General features: G+C 38.8%; 1 protein-coding gene across 9 annotated transcripts in view; it reads right to left on the bottom strand.

The window, feature by feature from the left end:
- The window catches only part of SIM1 (SIM bHLH transcription factor 1), a 94771-nt gene that overhangs the window by 33130 nt on the left and 38548 nt on the right, over positions 1 to 23093 (bottom strand). The window lies entirely within an intron of this gene.

Genomic DNA, 23093 nt, shown 5'->3' with positions numbered 1-23093 from the left:
TTTTAAATTCTACATATACACATGAAAAAGCTAATAAATATAAAAAGAGTTATACTTTGGATACACCAGTTAAAATATTAATGTTCTGGTGCACCAAAAAATACAAAAACGCATCTGCCAAAATTAAGCAGAAGATCATGAAGTCAGGTAGATCACAGTTTGAGCCTCTTACTGTGTGACAACCTGTCTAGACTTTAATTTCCTCTTTAAAGTTCATAGGGGTGTGCTGAGGTTCAGATGAAATATTATGTGGAAAGCTTATAGCACAGTACCTAGAACATAGTAAATGCTCAATAAATAGTATTATTTCTTCACTTCCACCCTCGATGGCACTTTTTGGCACCTGATTTCCCCAAAGCGATAGTTCCACTTTGGTAGCAACTGTAATACATTTCATTACAAACACTTCCCTATGCTGTATTTCTTTCCTTTCTATCCCAAACTCATTTTCGTTTGCTCTGTTCCTTTTTAGCTTCTAAACTCTATTGTAGTGTGGCCAACATATTTATTAAGTTCATTAAGTTCTTTATTGCTAAGTCAGCAAATGAAGACCATAGAGCAAGACAGACCTGGCATTCGGAGAGGAGCTCGGCCTTCCTGTTTCTCTGTTCGAGACTCTAACAGCTCAAAAGATGTGTTAGGATGAAAAGCACAATAAAAAAATACCCACTTAAAGACATTTCAAGTACGGTTGATGTACTGCCAAGAGCAACTCTGCATGGCAGATTCACTGAGAACAAAGCATTTGTTTTACTTTTAGAATTCTATTAAATAGAGTATTTCATTTGTATAGATTAAAGGTCTAGATGCTGATGGGAATCACATTACTGAGTTCCATTTCCCTCCTCCAAACTCAGACACAAAGAAGAGTCTGGCTCTACCTCTCCCCCTTCCCCTAGTGAGGTGTATTCTGGTATACACACACATCCTCAGAGTTAGGTGTATGCCTAGTAAAGCCGTTCAGTGCTCCCCTGTGGAGTGGGACAAAATAAAATACGTGGGTGCACAGAACTTAGACTCTGAAATGAGTATGGTGAGGAGCTTGACTTAGCTGACTTTAATAAAGGAAGGACTCAGCCCTGCTCAAGCTTTCTTGAGAAGTGCCTCATAGACCATGCTAAGGACCCCATAGGTAACCCTCTCAAGGGCAGCTCATGCTGTTCTCCCAGATATGATTGGCATATTGAAAGAGGAACTGTGACATATGCCACTTGGCGTATTTTTCAATTTACTTTTTTTTTGTTCTCTTTTTAATGACTTGTACCAGCGCCATAGACATCCTCAGGTACCTAGGCTCTGAAAGCAATGTGAAATGGGTAATTTGCAATCACTAGGACTTGCAGCTTGTCAATCTCACCCATATTTACACAGACCAAAGTAATCCTCTTATTCCATTATGGACAGTCAGAAATCATTCAATTTGCAGAATTAACCATCTGAGTCTACTCTAAACTTTATAATAGTCATGTACATATTTGGAATTACTCAAATTCCAATAGAATAAAAGGGGCTATTTTTGCATCACTGGCCTTCTCAGCCTTTCCTTAAGCAATATTCCACGACCACTCACAAGGTAAATGCCAAATTGCCATATGGGAAGCTCACTGTGATGCCCTTGCAAAGCAAATGAAAGGTGTCTTCGCTGCTGAAAGGTACTGTCAGCTTCAGAGAAAGGCATCAATATTATGTCTATCATCTCGACTGGGAGACTGGCATCCACGATGCCAACAGCAGCACCAACATATGTACGACCTTCAAGCGAGTGGGAATGAGTATACAGAGAAGTAATCAACAGAATTTGATCAGCTCATGCTGAGTCAAGGTTCTTTGCAAGAATTTCCCTCTTCGACTCTGCCTTACCCTTTTCTGCTTTTGTTTCCACTGAATTTTTGTTTCTGTCATGTCAGTTTTGGAGCTGGCCCTTCTGGAGTTTGTTGACTTTATGTTATGTGGCAATTCGTAAAAGATGTTGCCAGATTTCCCAATTGAGCTTGTTTTTTTTTTTTTTTTTTAACGGCTGAAGGTGATCAAATTACCGAGGAAAACGTGGAAACAAAGACATACAATTGATTTGGCTCCAAAGGCGCTGACTGAAATAAGAAAAGGATTGCATTAAACCGTGATCGGATTAAGTAGGAATGACTGTGCCTTATGCGAAACTTTTTAATTGGATTCTAGAGTCACTGTTACACGAAGTGCATGACCTTCTTTATATCCTGGCAGAGTTACTGCCTGGCCACTGGGTAAACCTCTGCAGCAGAGAGACCTACTTTCTGTTTCATTTTCAGGCTCCCACGGAGCCCAGCAGAGATAGCTGATAAGGAGGATTCCATACTGTGAGGGGCTCACAGACTTAGACAATCTGCTGGGAAATTAGGCTAAGGCACCCTCGGAAATGTAATAGTCTCATACTAATAAGTGGATCTGTGTTTGCTCCTTGTGGTTTTCTCCATTTGATTTGGTGATTTTAGTAGTTCCCCAAAAGTCTTGGGTTTTCCATAAACATTGCCTAGAAACCTCTTTCTCCTCCATTCTGTAGGTTTCATCCAACATGCTATGGAGTGGATGGCCTCACAAGGGTAAGGGATGACTTACCCTTCTCTTCTCGTATGTGAGAGTAAGTATTACATGAGGGTGAATGAGGTTTACTATCACATTGTGATTTCAAGAAGGAAAGACAGGGCTGTAAACAAACAACAACCACCAAAAAGTAAGTCAAAAACTATAATGTAAGATATGGCAAGACCAACCATCCTCACAACAGGGATAGTGTAACACCTTCATACAAACCCACGACACAAGTTGAAATATAGTTAAATCCAGACCTGTCACCATACTGCATCTGACTTTGTTTCCTTCTCTCCATTGGCCACAGTGATCTCTCCCTGCTCCCTCCTCTGAGCTCCTCTACTACTGTCCCACCGCTCATTTGGCACTTGTAAATCTGTCTCACAGTGAATGGCATATCTTAAATTCCTTCTCTTCTAATAGTCTCTGTTTACTGTCTAGCACAAATATCTTACAGAGAACAGACGCTCACTTGCAAGTGATTAACAAAATAATTCTCATGGCAATAAACTGTTATTCTTCTCCAATCCGAATGACCAAAAATTCAAAAAACTGGCAAACTTTTCTACATAAATAAGAAAGAAATATCTGCTAAGTAGGCAAGTTTATGTGAGGGATTCTTAAATTCCCATATTATAATTAATAATGATCATTCTGAAATCCTGTGAGATCTTAAGTCAAAGAAACAAATCATATGCTACCGTTTTAGTGGTATGTATATTAATTAAATGCACTTATTTTTTTATCAAGTTATAATTCAGGCATGGCATATGTGATATTTAGGCAAACTAGAATACTAAGTTAATTTCATCCTCAACCATGTCTTTGGAAGCATTACAGTTATAATGAAGGGGTGAGTAGGAATAGTGCTTTAAACATCCAGAGAAACACTTCTAAAAATCACTAATGAATACAATATCTCTGCAATAGAAAAATATGAAAAGGATGTAAGCAGTGCACAGATTGCTGAGAAATAAGTTTTTAAAGGTTTTGCCTCACTACTACTAACCTGTGTGAATTAAGGCAGCTACCAGATGTCATTCTTGCCTTTCAAATTGGCAAAGATTTTTTAAATGACAATAAGTCTCAACGAAGGCAAGGTGAAATAAATGGGTATTTCTATATACTACTGGTAAGACAGTGAACTAGCAATGTTTATCAAGAGTCTTAGGAGTGTTCATACCTTAAATCCAGTAATTCCACCTCTAGAAATATATCTTACGAAAATAATCAGAGATGAGTATCAAAAGTCTATATACAGGGCTTCCCTGGTGGCGCAGTGGTTGGGAATCCGCCTGCCAATGCAGGGGCACGGGTTCGTGCCCCGGTCCAGGAAGATCCCACGTGCCACGGAGCGGCTAGGCCCGTGAGCCACGACTACTGAGCCTGCGCGTCTGGAGCCTGTGCTCCGCAATAAGAGAGGCTGCGATAGTGAGAGGCCCGCGCACCGCGATGAAGAGTGGCCCCCGCTTGCCACAGCTAGAGAAAGCCCTCGCACAGAAAACGAAGACCCAACACAGCCATAAATAAATAAATAAATAAATAAATTTATTAAAAAAAGAAGTTTAGCACTTAGTTTAAAAAAAAAAAAAAGTCTATATACAAGGGTGTTTGTCAGCATAATTTCTTGTATTTAATTATAAATAAACAAATAGGAAGAACCAACAATAAAAGCATTACTTAATTATGGCCTACCAATGTGATAAAATATTATGCAGTCATTCATTTTTTTTTTACTCTAATAACGTGAAAAATACTATTGATAATGTGAAAAATTTTCTCTTTTTAAATCAACATGTACTGTATAGGCATGTATATGCATGTACCATAGTGGGAGGCAAAAAACTAAAATGTTAACAGAGGAGATCTGGAAAATAGATTAACGATGTTCTTTACGTTCTCTTTATACCATTCCACATTATCTTAGTTTTTTCTATAATAAACATGAATGACTTTTATAATCAGAAAAAAATTTATTGAAAAAGAAACACTAATTGAGGCAAATTTCAGGCACTCCTACCTCACGGTGAAATGGTTCCCCAGTTTCTTTTCCTTATATATCCAGGGTTTCTTCTTTGTGAATGTTAAATTACAAAAGAGAGAAAGCACTACTAAACTTATTTTCCCATAGGTTCAACTTCTCATGCACACCTTTAATAATTTTTAAATGTCCAAATGACCTTATGCTCTCTTGGTGCCTATATATTTCACTCACTTTCTGATCTATTTTCCACCCTTCCTACCTTACAGAATTATCTGTCTCTGAAGGCTTTCAAGTGTACTATAGGACTTTATGTTTCCTTCTTTGGAGACTATAACTTAAAATATTACTTATGACTGAAAAAAAGAAAGTCTTGTCACGGAGTTTCTTAAAACAATTTAGTTTCATATGAGTTATAGATGACATATTTGTCATTGTTTAAATGGCATAAACCCTACTTTGGGGCCACATTTCTTGTTCTGAGGAACTTAATTTTTTACGTTCAGAATTCATTCTATATCTAGCTACTAAAGTTTTAGGTATGTTTGTGAATCTTCCTGGTCTAAGTTCCAAATCCTATTGATCTTATAGCTGTGCTGTTTCTTATTTTCTTGAGGTGGACTTTAAAAGTTAGATTCGAATAAATTAAATGCAAAATGTGCTGCCTCTTTCATCAAAGGCGTAAATTAAAAATGGTCGGTCTCCTTTCCCAGGAGAATCCCTAATTTTAGCCCACTTCTGGAGGGAAAAAAAAAGCCAAATATAAAAAAAAAATGATATTAATATCAACCAAGTTTTTCTTACATTTAAAAATTTTCACAAATAGAAAATAAAATGCACACATATTATTCTGGTCCCCTCTTTTCCATCTCTTTGCATTCTGTCTCACCTCCCCACCCTCTCTGTCCTTCCCTCTCACCTTCGCTGTCAATTATTAAGCTGATGTTTTTCAAATATATGTTCTCTTTAGAATTCTTCCAATATCTAAGATAGATAGGTAATGGGGGAATCCATCACCTAACACCTTATATTTGGCTGAGGTTCTATTCTCACAGGAATAGCTTTCTCACCTAGTTCTTCTGACCCTTACAAAGCTGATTCCTAAACCCTAAAATCCTCTGGCAGAGAGGGTGAAAGAGCACACCTCCTGTTTTCAACTCCACACAAACTCCAGGAACAGAAAAGATACCCGTAATCGTGCAGAAATAATCTTTCCCCAACACTGGGAAATTTGAATCCTATCCTCAAGATCTCAGGGTCCCCCAGTTCCCCCAGTGTGTGAGGAGGCCCCACAGGTCAAACCTCATGGCACTGTTGGAAGCTCTGCCCTTTTCTACACAACACAAGGCCCTGGCATGTCTGCAGATCACAGAAAAGTTGAACCTCAGTCTTCGAACTCCCTGGGAAAAGATGCAGCAAAAAATGATGGCATGATGCGATGTTTTCAAATGCACAAAGTCTTCATCTGTTTAACTTAAATATTTTAAAATATGTCCTATAGCATTTATTCTTGATTAAACCTCTTCTAGATAGTTAATCATTTAACGGTTTCTTTACAGTTGCTGTGCAAACAGTTCATTCATACCTAGGACATATCAAATCTCACAGGCGTGTTCTTTAATTGGATTCATTTATTTCTAATCTCCTTAAGTCCTTACTACTGTAATGCTTAACTAAATATACATTAAACTCTATTATTTAAACAGCTAAAATAAATTTGAGATGTATTTTATGAATAAGAATTCACAATTCAACAAATGTTTTATTATCATTATCATTATTATTATTATGTGCCTTGGTATTCAGATATTTTAAATTGCCTGGTAAATAAGTTGTGTTTTAACAAAATAAGTTCTGAATTGTTGCTAGAGATTTTGAATTGCCCACTGAAATGCCAAATTTTTCATTGTCGCCATATTTGGAGTCAGAGAGCTTGTATAATACTATACAGAATATATAGTTATAAATAGAGCCCACTACTAAAGACAGGATAGGCAGCTGCCTGCTTTTATTATCTTTAGGGCTGGAGATGTTTCCTTGGCTCCCATGAAGATGTCTCAAGAATGGTCTAGAGGTTGATGCTCAATATCTGTTGTTAGACATTTATTTCTTTGGCTTTAGACAGATGGCTCAGAAAAGGATAATAGGGTAAGCCTCATCTATTATCTTTCATTGATTCAGTTTATCAGCTTCTTTCTCTAGAGCAGTGATTCTCAAATTTCAGCATGCATCAGAAGCACATGAAAAATGTATTAAACCACAGCTTGCTGGGCTCCACTCTTCAGAGTTTCTCATTTGTAGGTCTAGGGTAGAGCCCACAATTTGCATTTTTAACAAGCTCCTGGATGGTGCTGATGTTGCCAGTCAGGGGACCACACTTTGAGAACTAGAGCAGTTGTTATCAGGGATGAGAGAAACTAAAAGAATCAGTTGAAAGAAAGGGCACCACAGAGAAGATGGAAAACCACTGAAAAGGGAGGGAACATTCCAAAGACAAAATTCACACTTTCCGCAGGGCCTGCCCTGACTGCATATATTTCACCAAACTACTCCCATCCCTGACTGTTTGCTTCCTTTCAGGCTCCTCTTGGGCACTTCCTATTCCTGCAGACTCTAAACCACTCAGAGCTGTAGGGCTTGGTCTTCAGGCTGCTTCTCTAGTAACACCCACTGCCTAGTGATCTCAGCCCCTCCACTGGCTTTAAATTCCATATGCTGATGACCCTCATCTTCAGCTCAGACCTCCCCACTCCAAGACACCCAGATCCAACTGCCTACCTGGTGTTTCCACTCTGATGAACGACAGGCATCTCAAACTAAACATGTCCACACACAACCCTTGATGGCTGCCCTTTCCTACAAATCTGCTTCTTCCCATGATTCACTCAAGTTGCTCAGACTAAAAACCTACGTGCTGCTCTTGACTCCTATTTTTTTCACAACTCATATCCAGTCCATCTGCAAACCCCATTGGCCTACCTTCAGAACGTCCTGAATCTGATCCTTCACCACAACCTCCCTCTTTCAAGCCATCATCTTCCCTCATCTAGGCAATTACAATCATTTCCTAACTGGTCTCCCTGCCTCTTCCCATCACCCACCCCAAAGCCTATTCTCCACATCAGCCAGACGATCCTTTCAAAGCTGAAATTACTTCATGCCATGCCTTTGGCTCAAAACTCTCCACTGGCTTCCCAAAGCCTTTGAGACCCAATACGATCTGACTCTGCCTATTCTAGCATCCTCTTTTTCTGCTCTTCCCCTCTCTCTCTCTCTGCTCCAGCCATAGTGACCTCCTCCATTTGTCAACTTGTCAAGCTGATTGCCACCTCAGGACCTTTGCACTTGCTTCCCACTGCTGGAAATGTTCTCCCTGCAGGTCTTGGTATGGCTACCTCCCTCCCTTCATTTAAGAGTCCTCAGAGAGGACTTCCCTGACCACTTCCATCTCTTTGTCCCTTAATTTTTTGTCCCCCTCATTTCCTGACATTATACAACATATTTACTTGTTTGTAAGTACTATCGTTTTCTTCCCACTAAAATTTATGCTCCATGAGGGTAGGAACCTTGTCTGTCTTGGTCATACCAGAGTCCTACCACAGAGCTTGGCATGTGGTAGACACTGGGGAAATACTTGCGGAGTGAATGCAAGAAACATGCCTAGTTTTCAGTAGAGAGGACTATGCTCTACAGCATTTCTTACCATCCTCTTAATTACAGTCACAGAAATTAAGCTGATTCTAAGGATAGAAATTTGTTTATAATGAAGGTCCTACTGAGTCAACAAGATGAGACACAAATAGAAAAGAGATTACAATGTGAAATGCCATGTAGCATCTCTAAATATTTTCCCCTGGTTTTCAATTAACCCTCACAATAAATACCACCCTGCACTTTGCTATTTCTTTAACTGCTTTAATTGCAGGAATGAGATTGACACCCACTCTGCCCTCCCTTTTGTGGGCTTCATCCTTCCAGCATTTCTGAGCTGTAACCCTGCAGGGGTCCATTACCCAAATCCAGCACAACAAATACTTCACTTTGCCAGGACTGTAGCAAGATTTCAACAGCTAACAGAAATGCTGTGACGTTACTAGTCTCTTAACGGCTTTTTAAAAATTAAAATGAAAACTCTTGTGTTGCATTTGGTTAGTTCTGGAGGAAAAAATATGCTGCTCTTTTCCTGTCATATATTTGGACACCGATATTAATTAATGGGAGTGTTGAAAGAAGTAAATCTCGTGGGTCCTTACCTTCAGCCACCAGAACACATTACAGTCATCACAAGCGCAGAGAGTGAAATGAATGACCGAGGAGCAGAAGCAAGCCACAAACCCCTAAAAATGCTCTGAAACCAGGATTCTATTTTTATCGTGGTTTTCAGTGGGAGAAGGAGAGAGCCAGCACATTCTCAGATTGCATTACTAGAGAATGTTGCTATTCTCAGAGAGATGTAAAAAGTGGCAAGGGACTTGGATTTAAAAGTACAAACACAGAGAGAATCCCACTTTAATGGGTACCATTATGACATCCAGTTCAACATAATGAGGCTATTTCCACGATCTGGCCAGCAGCCCACATTAGCACGGCTTTACTGATGTGGATACAACAAATTCTGTTTGAACAAGAAATCCCAGGGAAAAAAAAAAAGAGATCCTTTCACAAGCTCTATCTATTTAGCAATCAATCAAAGGAAAGATATCCTTCTAGTAAAGACAGCAGCTTGCATTTGAATCCTGGTAAAATATTAGATGTTCTAAATAAAATAATGGTCTACAGGTGATGCTTCTGGACTGCTGTTTTGTGAACATGTCATGACTGTTGGTGCTTAAACTAGTGGAGGGGAGATGGGCTGGGGCCTGGAAGTCAGCATACTGCATGGCAGCTGGCTGGTTCTGGCAAGCAGTGGAGACCCCATATTGAACAAGAGAGTGAACTATCCATAGACCTTGGTAAAATCTCTGCGAAACATCCTATTACCTCCTGAGCAATAGGTGGAATCATGTAAAATTGCCAATTTTGGACAATTTCAATATACAGAAATGGCAATTTCATATGGTTCACCCTAGTACAATGTTACCAGCTTAAAAACAGCATACCAAAGAGGAAATTGGATGGGTTCTGGAGTCTGGACCCTGGGTTGGTATGCTCACTCTTGAGCTGTGTTATATTGGCTAAGTCACTTGGCCTCTCTGAGCCTCTGGCACAAACTAACCGCCCCTCAAATGCGAGTCCTTCTTATTCCCCAACCTTTCTAAGCTTGGCAACAAACAAGAGCACCTTCCCACCCCTCCTTCAGCTTGGAGCTGACAATCATCTTCCAGTCTCTCCAGGGCAAGGCAGCAGCAATGCCTGGGAATTTCCCTTTATAAAAGAAAAGTTTAATTATATTAACCTAAAATAATTAGCAACACTTCCTAAAAATGCAATAAATCGGCAAAGACTATTTTGACTCTAGACAGATTCTTCAATTTAAAATTTGCTGAGATGCATAATCCTATTAGAAGTCAGCCCCACAAAATATTCAAAAATCACATTCAAAGCAGAACAAAAATCTACTCAACATCATTCCAACAGGACAAAAGTCAACCTGGGCACAACTGCTCTCTCTCTCTCTGGCTCAGGTAATGAGATACACAGGACCTGCCCTGGGCAATGTCCTTGTGAGAATTAAAATTGGACTTCTTAGCCTGCAATCAGTTACCTTGCTGCCAATCATGATCTCCATACACACACACACACACACACACACACACACACACACACACACACACCCCTCTCTCCAGGGGCCCGGCTCCTCCCACTGCATCCACTCCCTCCCCACCATCTAACCAGAGGGGAGTCTGACTCCCAAGTCTAACAGTCCCAAGGTACTTTGGGCCCTCTTCCTTCTAATTGTGGATGGAAGCACTTCCCTCCAGGAAGGAATCTCAGTCATCAGCAAACCTATGGAGAAATCAAGGTAGGCTATAGCTTGGACTTGCGCTTATTTCTTTTTCCTGCAGATATTGTCTTGTTCATTTTATGTCCTCAGAACCTAGCACTGTGCCTGACACATAATAGGCGCTCAATAAATCATTTATAAATGCTTAAAGACCTATTAGCACTAACCAACTGAAGGATAGTCTCACAGTCCTTTCCAGATGCATCAGAATGTTTGGTGACTTCTCATTCTTGGGCAGCCCTCGGTCTTCCGAAGACTTGTGCTTTCCCTCCTTCAGCCCAAAGACTCACAGACGTTTATTCTGCGTTTACTGGCAGGCCAAAAATTATTCTATTTAATTTCACTGAAATAATCACCCTAATAATTCACACTTAGCCCATGTTACTTTGTAATCAGGCACAGTGCCAAGAACCTCACACATTATCCATTTAATGTTCACAACGACTCTATGAGGTAGATATAATTATTACCCGCATTTTACAGATGAAAAAAAAGACAGTGAAGTTAGGCAATTTGCCCACAATCACAGAGTTAGTGGTAGCGCTGGGATTTAAATAGGCAACAGACCCAGAGCCCAAATCCTTAACTAATATGCTATATTGCATAATAAAATGTAGTGATATCTCATTTCATAACACATTTTTCAAATATCTTGTAAAACATCCCTATGGTTATCAGAGTTTGAAACATCTCAGTAAGAAGCCTAGGGGTTAGGCTGCATCATATTCTAATAGTAGGATTACAATGTCAAACGCAGCACTGGGGAGGCCTTCCGGTAGCTTCTTTACACCTCCCTCTCTTCCATTCTGGTTCTGTTTGTTGTCCTAATGTATATCTCACATTTACTTCCTACAAATAATTTTTTAAATACAACCATTATACCACTGTGGTGCCACTGTGTATTCATTTCAATAAGATTTTAAGTTCAATTCAGAATACTGGCATCCCTTAAAACTTTAAAAACTATGCCCTATGCCTGGATGCTAAAAGTATATATATTTATTATTAAAGTCAGATGAACATGTTGAAGATATACTAGTACTCATTTGGGAAAGGTAAGAGCTTTGCGGAAAATAGTTTCCAATCCTGATGCAACACGCTCAGTTCCAACAAAAAAAGTTCAGGTAAAAAGGTAGAGACAGAAAGAAACCCAGCTTAGACAAGAGCAGTGAGACAAGCACAGCTGAATCGAATTTGAAGAGTGACTAACTGTCACAGAAATAGTTATGGAAAAAGAACAATGGGACAAATGTGTGGAAGTCATTGTTTCATCTCAAAAGATCCCACTCTGTCCAACCCTTAAAATTCTACTCCTTCCCTGACACCTCCACCTTCATTTCAAGCTCCTTTGAATTCTGTGCCCTTAGCAAATAGTGCAAGTGTACCATATCATTTCAAACTAGACTAATCTGAGTTCTTAAATATTTAAATGAAACTCTTTTATTTTGTCAACTAAATTGTAAACTACTCAAGAGAAGCCAAGACTTCTGCTTCATGCATACACGCAATAAATCATTGCAATCTGCCATCCTCTGTAAAACACTGGTGAGATAGCCATACCCAGTCCATGTAGAGAGATAGGGAACATACAAAAGCCTCCACTGATCATCAAAAATGCCACTGTCGCAGGTTTTATTCCCTTTAAATTATAATTACTGACTTGGTAAAATTGACAAAACACTGGTTCCAACTAAATTAACCTCAGAAATTTGATAAAAGCTTAGTTTCTTAGAACCCTCTTTTTCCTTGTAAACACCATTTCACCATGTAAGGCACCTTCTACCTTGCCTGGCACAAATAAGGCACTTGGTAAAGGCTGGCTTACCTCCATCCAAGCAGAAATCTCAGCTCCCTCTAGAGCATACAGTGACACCAGTGAAAAAACAGGGTGAGCTTAATCAAACTATAGAAGCCACCACACACAAAGAGCACAATGCTTGGAGGGGTGTGAATGGAAGGACTGGGGAAGGGAAAGAAAATAAACACTTAAATTTGTGGATTCGAGGATTTTGAAATCCAAGTTAAAGAGGGAATTTTTCATCTCCTTCCAAAGTATTTCAGTTGACCTCACATAATTGGCAAGAGCTAACAACAACAGTTAAGATATTTTGAGCATCTGCTTTCTGCCAGGTACTGTGCTATACGTACATTATCTCATTTAATCCCCCTCGGTCCTTAAAAAGTGTGTGCAAATGTCTCCATTTCACAGATGGGAAAACAGAGGGTCAAAGGAGTAGAGCTGTGCTCAAAGTCTCACAGCTATTATGCAGCAACGCATATTCGAACCTGGATCCATCTGACACCAAAGCCCACGCCTTTCCCTTGCAGGTTGCTTCGAATGATACTGTGCTTTTAAAAAAACAAAATCATGATCCTAGTGCAATATAACTTCCCAGAGTAAAAGTCACAGATGGTAAACAGATGGCCCAGACTCAGCCAGACCCCAAATGTTGTCAGTGCCCGACAAAAGCAAGTTCCTCTCTCATGGCCCTTAGCCCTGCCCTCACCATGGACCACCTCTCCCCACTGCCAGCTCTCTGGACCTTGGGATGCCTGCAGCAGGGGGAAAGGAGATGGGAAGTTACTCCTTCAGACAAGGCAGAATGTTAAATCCCTCCACTCATAGGCACTCGAGTATTTCCAGGTTCCATCTAAACTCCAACCTATCCTTTTGGCATGATGGCTTAAACACAGACATCAGCACTTCAACCCAAATGAGTTTTCTATCACTGTCTGCTCATCTGGAAAGATGTCACAAGCCAATGAGAACAGAAAACAGAGAGGAAAGCACTGGATAAGGGGAAGGAAGTAGCAGCCTTTTACTAAATTATCAAGATATGCATAATCCAAAAAAAGTAAATCAACTATCCTTCAATTAAATGAAAAAAGGTATGCATAATCCACCCACCTCCGCACACACACATCTTGTACCAAACATAACAGCGTTTGCCTCATGACTACACTAAGTCAAAAGACAAAAACATGTTTCTCTGGAGTTCCAGTCAAGCCTTATTTGAATTTGTCCATCCATTCATAATTACATGGATGAATCCCTGCCTTCAGATGTAACGATCCATGTTTTTCCACGATGTGACTCAAAGATCAGAACCCTTCTCCTCCCAACAGCCAGAGAAGAGTGGTCAGGCTGGTCATTTAGTAAGCACCAAGCGGCCTCCACCCAGGAAGTAAAGGGGAGGTCCTGTGAGTCAGTGCCATCCAGGTCAGGGTAACAGCAAAGGAAGGAGTGGAAGCCAGAGGGGCCTGCGGAAGGGGAAGAGGCCAGGCAGCGGCACTGCCAAAGGGCCAGAGGATGACGCATCTGCCCAGAGCATGCTGGGAAGCTCTCCATCCCCAGCCCCTGAACAGAGTCCCCAGGGGATGACCTTTTCTGCCATTATCCTTCAAAAACAGAAAAGGGCCAGTGCTGACGCCCGGAAACACTCTCTCTCTCTGTCTCTCTCTCTCGGAAATAGCCTGCCACCACAGGAGGTAATTTGGTGTCTCATGTGATAAAAAAAGGATGACTTGGTTTGCCAATTCACTGACTTTTGTTTAACAAGAACATAAAATGTGGGGCTTCCCTGGTGGCGCAGTGGTTAAGAATCTGCCTGCCAATGCAGGGCACACGGGCTCGAGCCCTGGTCTGGGAAGATCCCACATGCCGCGGAGCAACTAGGCCCGTGAGCCACAACTACTGAGCCTGCGCGTCTGGAGCCTGTGCTCCGCAACAAGAGAGGCCATGATAGTGAGAGGCCCGCGCACCGCGATGAAGAGTGGCCCCCGCTCGCCGGAACTGGAGAAAGCCCTCGCACAGAAACGAAGACCCAACACACCCAAAAATAAATAAATAAATAAATTAAAAAAAAAAAAAAAGAACATAAAATGTTAAATCTCTAGAGTAATGGAAATAAAAACAAAAATAAACAAGTGGGACCTAATGAAACTTCAAAGCTTTTGCACAGCAAAGGAAACCATAAACAAGACGAAAAGACAACCCTCAGAATGGGAGAAAATATTTGCAAACGAATCAACAGACAAAGGATTAATCTCCAAAATATATAAACAGCTCATTCAGCTCAATATCAAAGAAACAAACACCCCAATCCAAAAATGGGCAGAAGACCTAAATAGACATTTCTCCAAAGAAGACATACAGACGGCCACGAAGCACATGAAAAGCTGCTCAACATCACTAATTATTAGAGAAATGCAAATCAAAACTACAATGAGGTATCACCTCACTCCTGTTAGAATGGGCATCATCAGAAAATCTACAAACAACAAATGCTGGAGAGGGTGTGGAGAAAAGGGAACCCTCTTGCACTGTTGGTGGGAATGTAAATTGATACAGCCACTCTGGAGAACAATATGGAGGTTCCTTAAAAAACTAAAAATAGAATTACCATATGACCCAGCAATCCCACTACTGGGCATATACCCAGAGAAAACCGTAATTCAAAAAGACACATGCACCCGAATGTTCATTGCAGCACTATTTACAATAGCCAGGTCATGGAAGCAACCTAAATGCCCATCAACAGAGGAATGGATAAAGAAGATGTGGTACATATATACAATGGAATATTACTCAGCCATAAAAAGGAACGAAATTGAGTCATTTGTTGAGACGTGGATGGATCTAGAGACTGTCATACAGAGTGAAGTAAGTCAGAAAGAGAAAAACAAATATCGTATATTAATGCATGTATGTGGAACCTAGAAAAATGGTACAGATGAGCCGGTTTGCAGGGCAGAAGTTGAGACACAGATGTAGAGAATGGACATATGGACACCAAGGGGGGAAAACTGCAGTGAGGTGGGGATGGTGGTGTGCTGAATTGGGCGATTGGGATTGACATGTATACACTGATGTGTATAAAATTGATGCCTAATAAGAACCTGCAGTATAAAAAAACAAACAAAACAACTAATACTAAACTTTCATTGGGTTATTTGTATGGAAATATGTTAATATAAATGTTTCAGACATTACATGAAATTTCTAAAAATCTTATATTTGTATTTGTATGGAAATATGTATGGAAATATGTTAATATAAATGTTTCAGACGTTACATGAAATTTCTAAAAATCTTATATTTGTATTTGTATGGAAATATGTATGGAAATATGTTAATATAAATGTTTCAGACGTTACATGAAATTTCTAAAAATCTTATATTTGTATTTGTATGGAAATATGTATGGAAATATGTTAATATAAATGTTTCAGACATTACATGAAATTTCTAAAAATCTTATATGTTCTGGTATAATGTTATAAGTCATAATCCTAGTTATTACTTTAAAATGTATATCTCAGAAATAACTAATTTTCTTGTCAACTGCATTATTATGAACTTTCATCAAATCTTTTACCGTGGTCATTTTTAAGTCTTTTGTCATTTACAGACAGTTCTGGGTGTACTCTGATGATTTTGCAAATATGTTCCTATAAAAGGGTTTCATCTTCAAGAAATTCATGGAAAAGACTCTGACAAGTACAGGTTTCTGGTAACTGACTGTACTGCTGAACTGAATGAATAAGCATTTTCAGAACTCTGATGAAAAACTGATGAACTCATAAAAGTGCTAACAAAAGATCAAGATGAAAAAAAAAACAACAATTAATTACATGGGACTGAGTGAACTGATGAGGATGAGTATAATTTTTGTGACTTTCTGTCTGAATTTAAAAAAAAAAAAAAATCCCACAAGGACTCAGAGGCAGGGAATATACAAATCAATTTTCACTGCAAAGTAAAGGAGCTGTTACAGTGGAGGATTACTGGACTGAATGGCAATATTATGACATAGTATGAGTGTGTTTCATGTTTGGTAATTGCAATCATTGTTGCTTTTGTTGTGGTCATCCATGTACAATGCTTGGTGTCAGTCTATTTATCTCTTGTAAAAATAAAATACAGGGGACTTCCCCGGTGGCGCAGTGGTTAAGAATCTGCCTGCCAATGCAGGGGACACGGGTTTGAGCCCTGGTCTGGGAAGATCCCACATGCCGCGGAGCAACTAAGCCCGTGTGCCACAACTACTGAGCCTGCACTCTAGAGCCCACAGGCCACAACTACTGAGCCCACATGCCACAACTACTGAAGCCCATGCACCTAGAGGCTGTGCTCCGCAACAAGAGAACCCACCGCAATGAGAGGCCTGTGTACCTCAACAAAGAGTAGCCCTGCTTGCCGCAACTAGAGAAAAACCCATGTGCAGCAACGAAGATCCAATGTAGCCAAAAATAAATAAATAAACTTATTTTAAAAAAAAAATAAAATAAAATAAAATAAAATAAAATACAGTGTGTGTGTGTGTGGGAAAAAAAATGTTAAATCTGATTGCAGAAAAGAAATAATTAGTAATAGCAATATTGTATCTGTGTAATCTAAAGGCAAGCAATTCAATAAAAAACTAAAATGTTTGCAGGCCACATTTTTTCTTACACAGTGAAAATGCCCTTAAAGGAAAAAAAAAAAGATACATTCTTAACTGAATGTCGTTGAGAAGGTAGCACTGCTAATTTAACCCCCTCAATTGTCAATACCTGCACATACTTGTGAAGCAGCAACACAGAGGCAGCACTTTCATGTTCCATCATGAGACCAGATGAAAGCCTATCCAGAAGTTGGGTGGCCTGACACTACAGCCCTTACTCATTTAAAGCCATTCCTCTCTCCCAGACATTTTCTCCCCCACCATCACCGTACAGAGAACTGGGGGATACAGGTGACATTCCAGGCTTTAACCCTGGCTTCACTACTTACTCAGCAGGTCTGACCTCAGCTTCCTCAACTAGAAAATGGGGAGTGTGATCCCGGCCCCAACCACTGTACGGAGATGTCAAAAGAGCAAATTAAGTAATGAATGTGGCAGCGCTTTAAAAGAAATATGTATTCAGCATGGGGGGAAAATGTTGAGTATAAATGAGAAATTCAAAACTAAATAGATCATTTTGATTAAAAAAATTACAATTAGTTAAAAGTGTATGAAAGATAAGGTTATTTAAGTGAGTACTGGTATTAGGTACTGTAAAACAGACTAAATGTCCCAGCCCTTTCCTTTAATAAAGTGTTTTGGTAGTTATAAAATTATTATTAATTACTATTAATAGCTTTGGTTGTTATAAATTACTATCTATACAAATGTGTTTTCAATTTGTTTCTATGACCATTCAGTTACATAAAAGATCATTTGAAAAGGACAAAAGGGGCTTTGATGTTCAATATTATCCTAATAATAATTCAACACAATTAGGGATCAAACCTAATTTATGGGTATACATTCGTACATGATTATTATTTTTCATGATCAAAAACATTAAACCTATGCAATGAGTGCTCCATCGATCTGAGGCACAAGAATAAATTATTTCATATTTTGGTGTAGATTGCTAAGTCAAAAGGTGCTTCATTTGACACTACTTGTAATAGAAAAGGGTGGTTTTGCTACAAAAGCCAGAAAAATAAATTCCATTTTTATAACTACTCAAATTATTGGTCAAGTTTTTAAAAAGCATTTTCTAAAATTTCCTACTAGTAATAGCAGTAATGTCACTGGGCCTTTAAATTAATTAAAAATTTTTTAAAATTTAAGTGCTCAAATTAGCTCAGCACTATTAACACACTTGAAAGGCAAACTAATATGAGCATATTTTAATGTCTGCTGCTTTATGGTAAGGATACGTAAGGGTTTATAGTCACAGAATATGTTAACACTTAAAAACCCTTTTTAATTGTGAGAACTACAGTGGTTTTATGCAAAGAAGAACAAAAATTATGGGACCTGCAATAATTACAGTGTAGACACCGTCTTTTTTTTTTTTTTTTTCTATGAAGAAAGTATGTCTCCTTTGGCATTTGCCCTAACTTTTCTACAAATTCAAAGGATTATTCGGTAGATAGCAAGTGTTACATAGACCACTAATGTAAATTGTCTCTATTTGTTCTGCTTTCTGTAACACTGAGATAGAAACTGTAAGACAGAAAATTACTTTCTTCTCTATGTTCAGTGAATCACTCTAAAACAGCATGTGAGATTTTCCACTGAAACACTGTTCTATTCTAAACTTAGGAAATAAACAGAGAAGGCTTCTTTACCAACAACAATAACAACAAAAAAATGGTTGAAGATATTAAATGTATCTGATTCCAAAATTACCAAATTACTCTGAAAATCTTCTCTCTTACTTTCCAAGCAAAATATCAGAATTGTATTAGCTTACAAGTCTCATTAGAAGTCTAGTTTAAAATACACTAACATTTACTACTATATCCTACAGAAGTTGCCTCACAAAATATTGTCTATCAGTCATCCTAAATGAGGTCACACATCAGTGAGTACTTGATGAATTTCAGTGGCGGATTGTCTTTAATGGCATTGGTAAACTAGATCTCATGTGTATTTTTGCAACCTTCTACACACAGTAATTTGAACACTTCAAATGTACCATAATAAATGTACAGTGGCTATGTAGGAGAATGTTATTTAAGGATGATGCATCATGATGTCTGTAGCTTACTTTAAGATGATTCAGTGGAGAAAAAAATGTATATACAAATAGACATACATATAGGAAGAGAGAGACAGAAAGCAAATATGGCTTGTATTATAGATGATGTGTATGTGGATATTCATTGTACTATTCTTTCAACTTTTTTGTATGTTTGAAAAATTTACATTTTAAAATATTTTAAAATGAGATGGTTACACCTTACTGGTTGATCCTTAAAAGTAGATTTAAAAAGTTTAATTTTTAAAACATAAAGAGAATCAAGACTGTTCATTTTTCTAGAAATTACTTTTCACAGTTTATTGGGCGTTCCACATTTTCAATTTTCTTCACATTAAGTACTAATGTTTTCCATCTGAACTGTCTATGAATAACTAACACTACTAATTAAACAAACTCGAGGAAATACAAATTCAAGAAAATTACTTTGGTTTTACACAGTATGCTCTTTTTCACTCTCCATACTTTCTGTCTGGACTTTCCCCACATTCACTGTTACTAGACACTAGCGGCATTCACCTCTCCTCTTGAAAATAATCAGGGAGCAGGGCCTGTCATACTTAACACTTATTTCAAACCCCGTGGGCACTCAAAGTTTATAAGAAAGATTTTTTTTTTTAAGCTAACAGGGTATGTGTGTCTTATAGAAAGTCACAAGCTGGTCAGCTTTTTTTTTTCCTGTTTTGGGGTTTTTTTGGGGGGGGGCCAGTTTTAATGAAGAGCTATACAAGCTTCAGGGAACCTCAAGGACCCAGAGAAAAACTAAGAAAACATTTTAAATTTAATCATGATGTCTTCTCCCTTTCTTCTCCAGATTTCCAGAACACCAACATTTTGTACACTGGTCAGACAAAAGCCAGTAAAAACACCACCTGCCTCTAAAATTCCTACAGTCACTGTCGCAGCCGCTTATTAAAACAAGGTTACTGAACATTTCTATTCATCATTGCTTTTGTTAGATAATAATGACTAATTTTTCTAGGCATATTTTAACTTCAACAATAAATTTACCACCAGGAAATTAGACAAATGAGTTTCTGGGACTGTGTATAGAATAGTGGGCCTGTGCCCTTTAAAATGGTCACTTTCATGAAAAACAAAAATGGCATGAGGAAATGTTCTAGCTAAAAGAGACTTCGAGAAACAGAAAGCTGAATGCAATGTGTGATCCTGGATTGGATCCTGGACGTTAAAAAAATAATAGAAGGTTTCCTACAAAGGACATTATTGAGACAACTGGAGAAATTTGAATAAGGTCTGTATATTGGATAATAGTATTGTATTTGTGTTAAAGTTCTTGCTTTTCATAATTCTACTGTGGTTATATGAGTGAATGTCCTTGTTCTTAGGAAGCACACACTTCAGCTTTTAGGGGTAAAAGAGCATGATGGCTGTACTTACTCTCAAATAGTTCATAAAAAGAAATATTTGTGCACGTATATGTACATGTGTATATATCTGGAGGGGGAAGGGAAGGAAGGGAGAGATTGGGAATGACAAAGCATAGTGGCAGAATGCTAACCACTGGTAAAAATCTGGGTGAAGGCTATACAGGGGTGCTTTATACTTTCTTACATCTTTTCCAAAAGTATAAAATTATTTCAAAATGAATTTTTTAAAAAATACTTCAAACAAATTCCCAGATTTGCCCAATTAAAAAAAAAAATGAGTTTCTGATGACTGTAGCTTCCACCAAAATGCCACACCTTCATTTGACCAATGACTACTTAAAATTCTCTCTACTTTCATGACATGAAAACCCCTTCACAAAGTATGCTATTAAACTGTCTAAATTTGGAAAACATCTGGCCTGTCAAGTTATTTGGGGGGCTTGTGGTTTTAAGTATATTGTTTGAGGTGGTGTATTTGGAAAGAATTCACTTATCATTCTCAGGCTTCATAGAGAACTAGCCCTGAAAACAAATGTATGTGGTAGTTCACTGCTACCATAGAGAATCAATAGCCATCTATTTAATTTGCTAAGACAATGTAAATTAGTAACTTCCAGCCAGATGTGTGACATACACATCAAACAAACTGCAACCTGTTCATTATGAAAACCTTGTCAACACACACAGAGCCACTTGATGACATTCCATCTAAGGCAGTTTCCACATTTGCAGCTATAAAAATTGTCCTAAGAATTTTTATACAAAGAATTGGAGCTGAGCCTCATAAAAGGGTAATCAATTTCAGCTTTTCATCTTGTGTGCTTCTGTGTGTTTATTTCTACTTTCATTCAGAGGTATAAAACATTCAGAAAAATGTGTGCGATGTTATTTTTCCCTCTGTAAATCATTTATCCTCATTACATCTTTTTAATCTGATGTAGAGTTGGGAGCCTAATCCTGCAGCTCTGAAGAAGTGTGTAGAGTGAAGAATGACAGAGTCAACAGAAGAAAGAAAGTACACTTATCCCCTGGAAAACAGAGCAGAATATTTCAAAATGACTCTAAACATAAATTAAGTTTACCCATTGGGAGGTCTAACTTGCATTCTGATCATTTATATGGGGCTGTGTGACTATATACCCGCTGTTTGATAAAAAATGATTATAACCACAGGCACCCACCACAGAACAGAGTGTATGTATAACGCTCGTGGTGTCTCAGACATACAAAGCACCTTCTTAAAGAATGTCTGTTTCCTTTCCATGGTGAGCAGACATAATTTTTCACTCTTTAATACTTCTACTCCACAAAGTAGCTTATTTTATGAATTATGTTTTGCCATTTTCTCTTACGTTTATTTAAACAATATGAAAAACTGCATTCATAAAATAGATGGTTTTGTCTCATGGTACTCCAAATACTGGTATGTTTTCTGCTCTCTGTTAAAATCCGCAGCTCTCTTGCTATTACAAGAACCTAACAGTATTTGTTTTAATACCATTTACTAAAAGGAAAGAAATAAAAAGGTTCTTCTTAATAACCAGCTATTATTCTTGAATACTGAATCCTCATTTAAACCAAATTCATTTTCCAAGCCTACTGAATTAAATTTTCTTATTAAACAGGGCACAGAGTAAATAATCTTATTGCCAAGCATAATATTTCCATCTACTACATTTTTAATTTGTTAATTTAAAAGAACGTGAAATGAATCTGCTCCTCATGGCCAATAGTACAGTCTGATTCCAAATAACACCCTTTAACCAACTTCCTAATGTCAAAATAGCATTTCTACTAAGTGCCCTGGTGTGTCAGCGCTTCCAAAGTAAATAACTGCTGAGGTAACCTAAAATCACAAGAATTTCAACCTCTACCAAAAAGAAAAAAGGAAAAAAAAAAAAAAAAGGTAACTCTGCACACAAAAGGGTTCTTCCTAAAGGCTTCAACCCCAAGCAATTCTATTTTCACAAACATTATGCAGAACGTGCTTTCTTCAAGAGGGGCACACCAGGACACGTGATCAGCCTGCAGGGCCACACCGCTAACCAGAAATGATTATTGTTTCTGGAAAGAGTAAGGCTCCAATGCAGCCACCAAGGCCGCCCAGCCAGCCGCGCCCACAGGTGGCCCCGCGAGGCCGGCTCCTCACGCAGCGAGGATACTGCACGACAAGCCGGGCCTGGGCGCCCGCCAAGACTTGCAGTCTTAGCTCAGGTCGGGTTCCTTTGCTTTCTGGAGGTTAAAGTTAGACCCTCCTGGTCACTTAAACCCCCTTTGTGGTTCAGGGAAGGAATCACTCTCTCAGAACTCTTAACTTTGATTGGAGACTCTGGTTAAAATTAAGAACTTCAAACCCAGCTTTGAAAAAGTGAAACAGATGTCCTGTTTATTAACTATAAACGGCTCCGTACGTGGGACCCTCCTCTCTCTCTCTCTCTTTCCTGCCGCATTGTTTTATTTAATGCAGAGTTAGATTAAAAGGTTAAAAGAGAGAGAGTAGAAAGCAAATATGGACTGTGGATGGGAAAAGTCCTAAATCTTTCTCTAGAACGTAAGAGAGTCTCTTCATAACGGCGAAAGTGCTGGAGCTGCCCCTCAGCCAGCGCTCAGGGTCAAAACCGGCGTCCCCCGCGGACCCCAGTCTCGCCTAACCCGGCCGTGCCCACCACCTGCACCCTCGTGGAAACCA

This window comes from Balaenoptera physalus (assembly GCF_965194825.1).
Source record: "Balaenoptera physalus genome assembly, chromosome: 9".
Classification (NCBI taxonomy): Eukaryota; Metazoa; Chordata; class Mammalia; order Artiodactyla; family Balaenopteridae; genus Balaenoptera; species Balaenoptera physalus.
The sequence above is the reverse complement of the archived record's forward strand: the minus strand, read 5'-3'. Positions and strand labels throughout refer to the sequence as shown.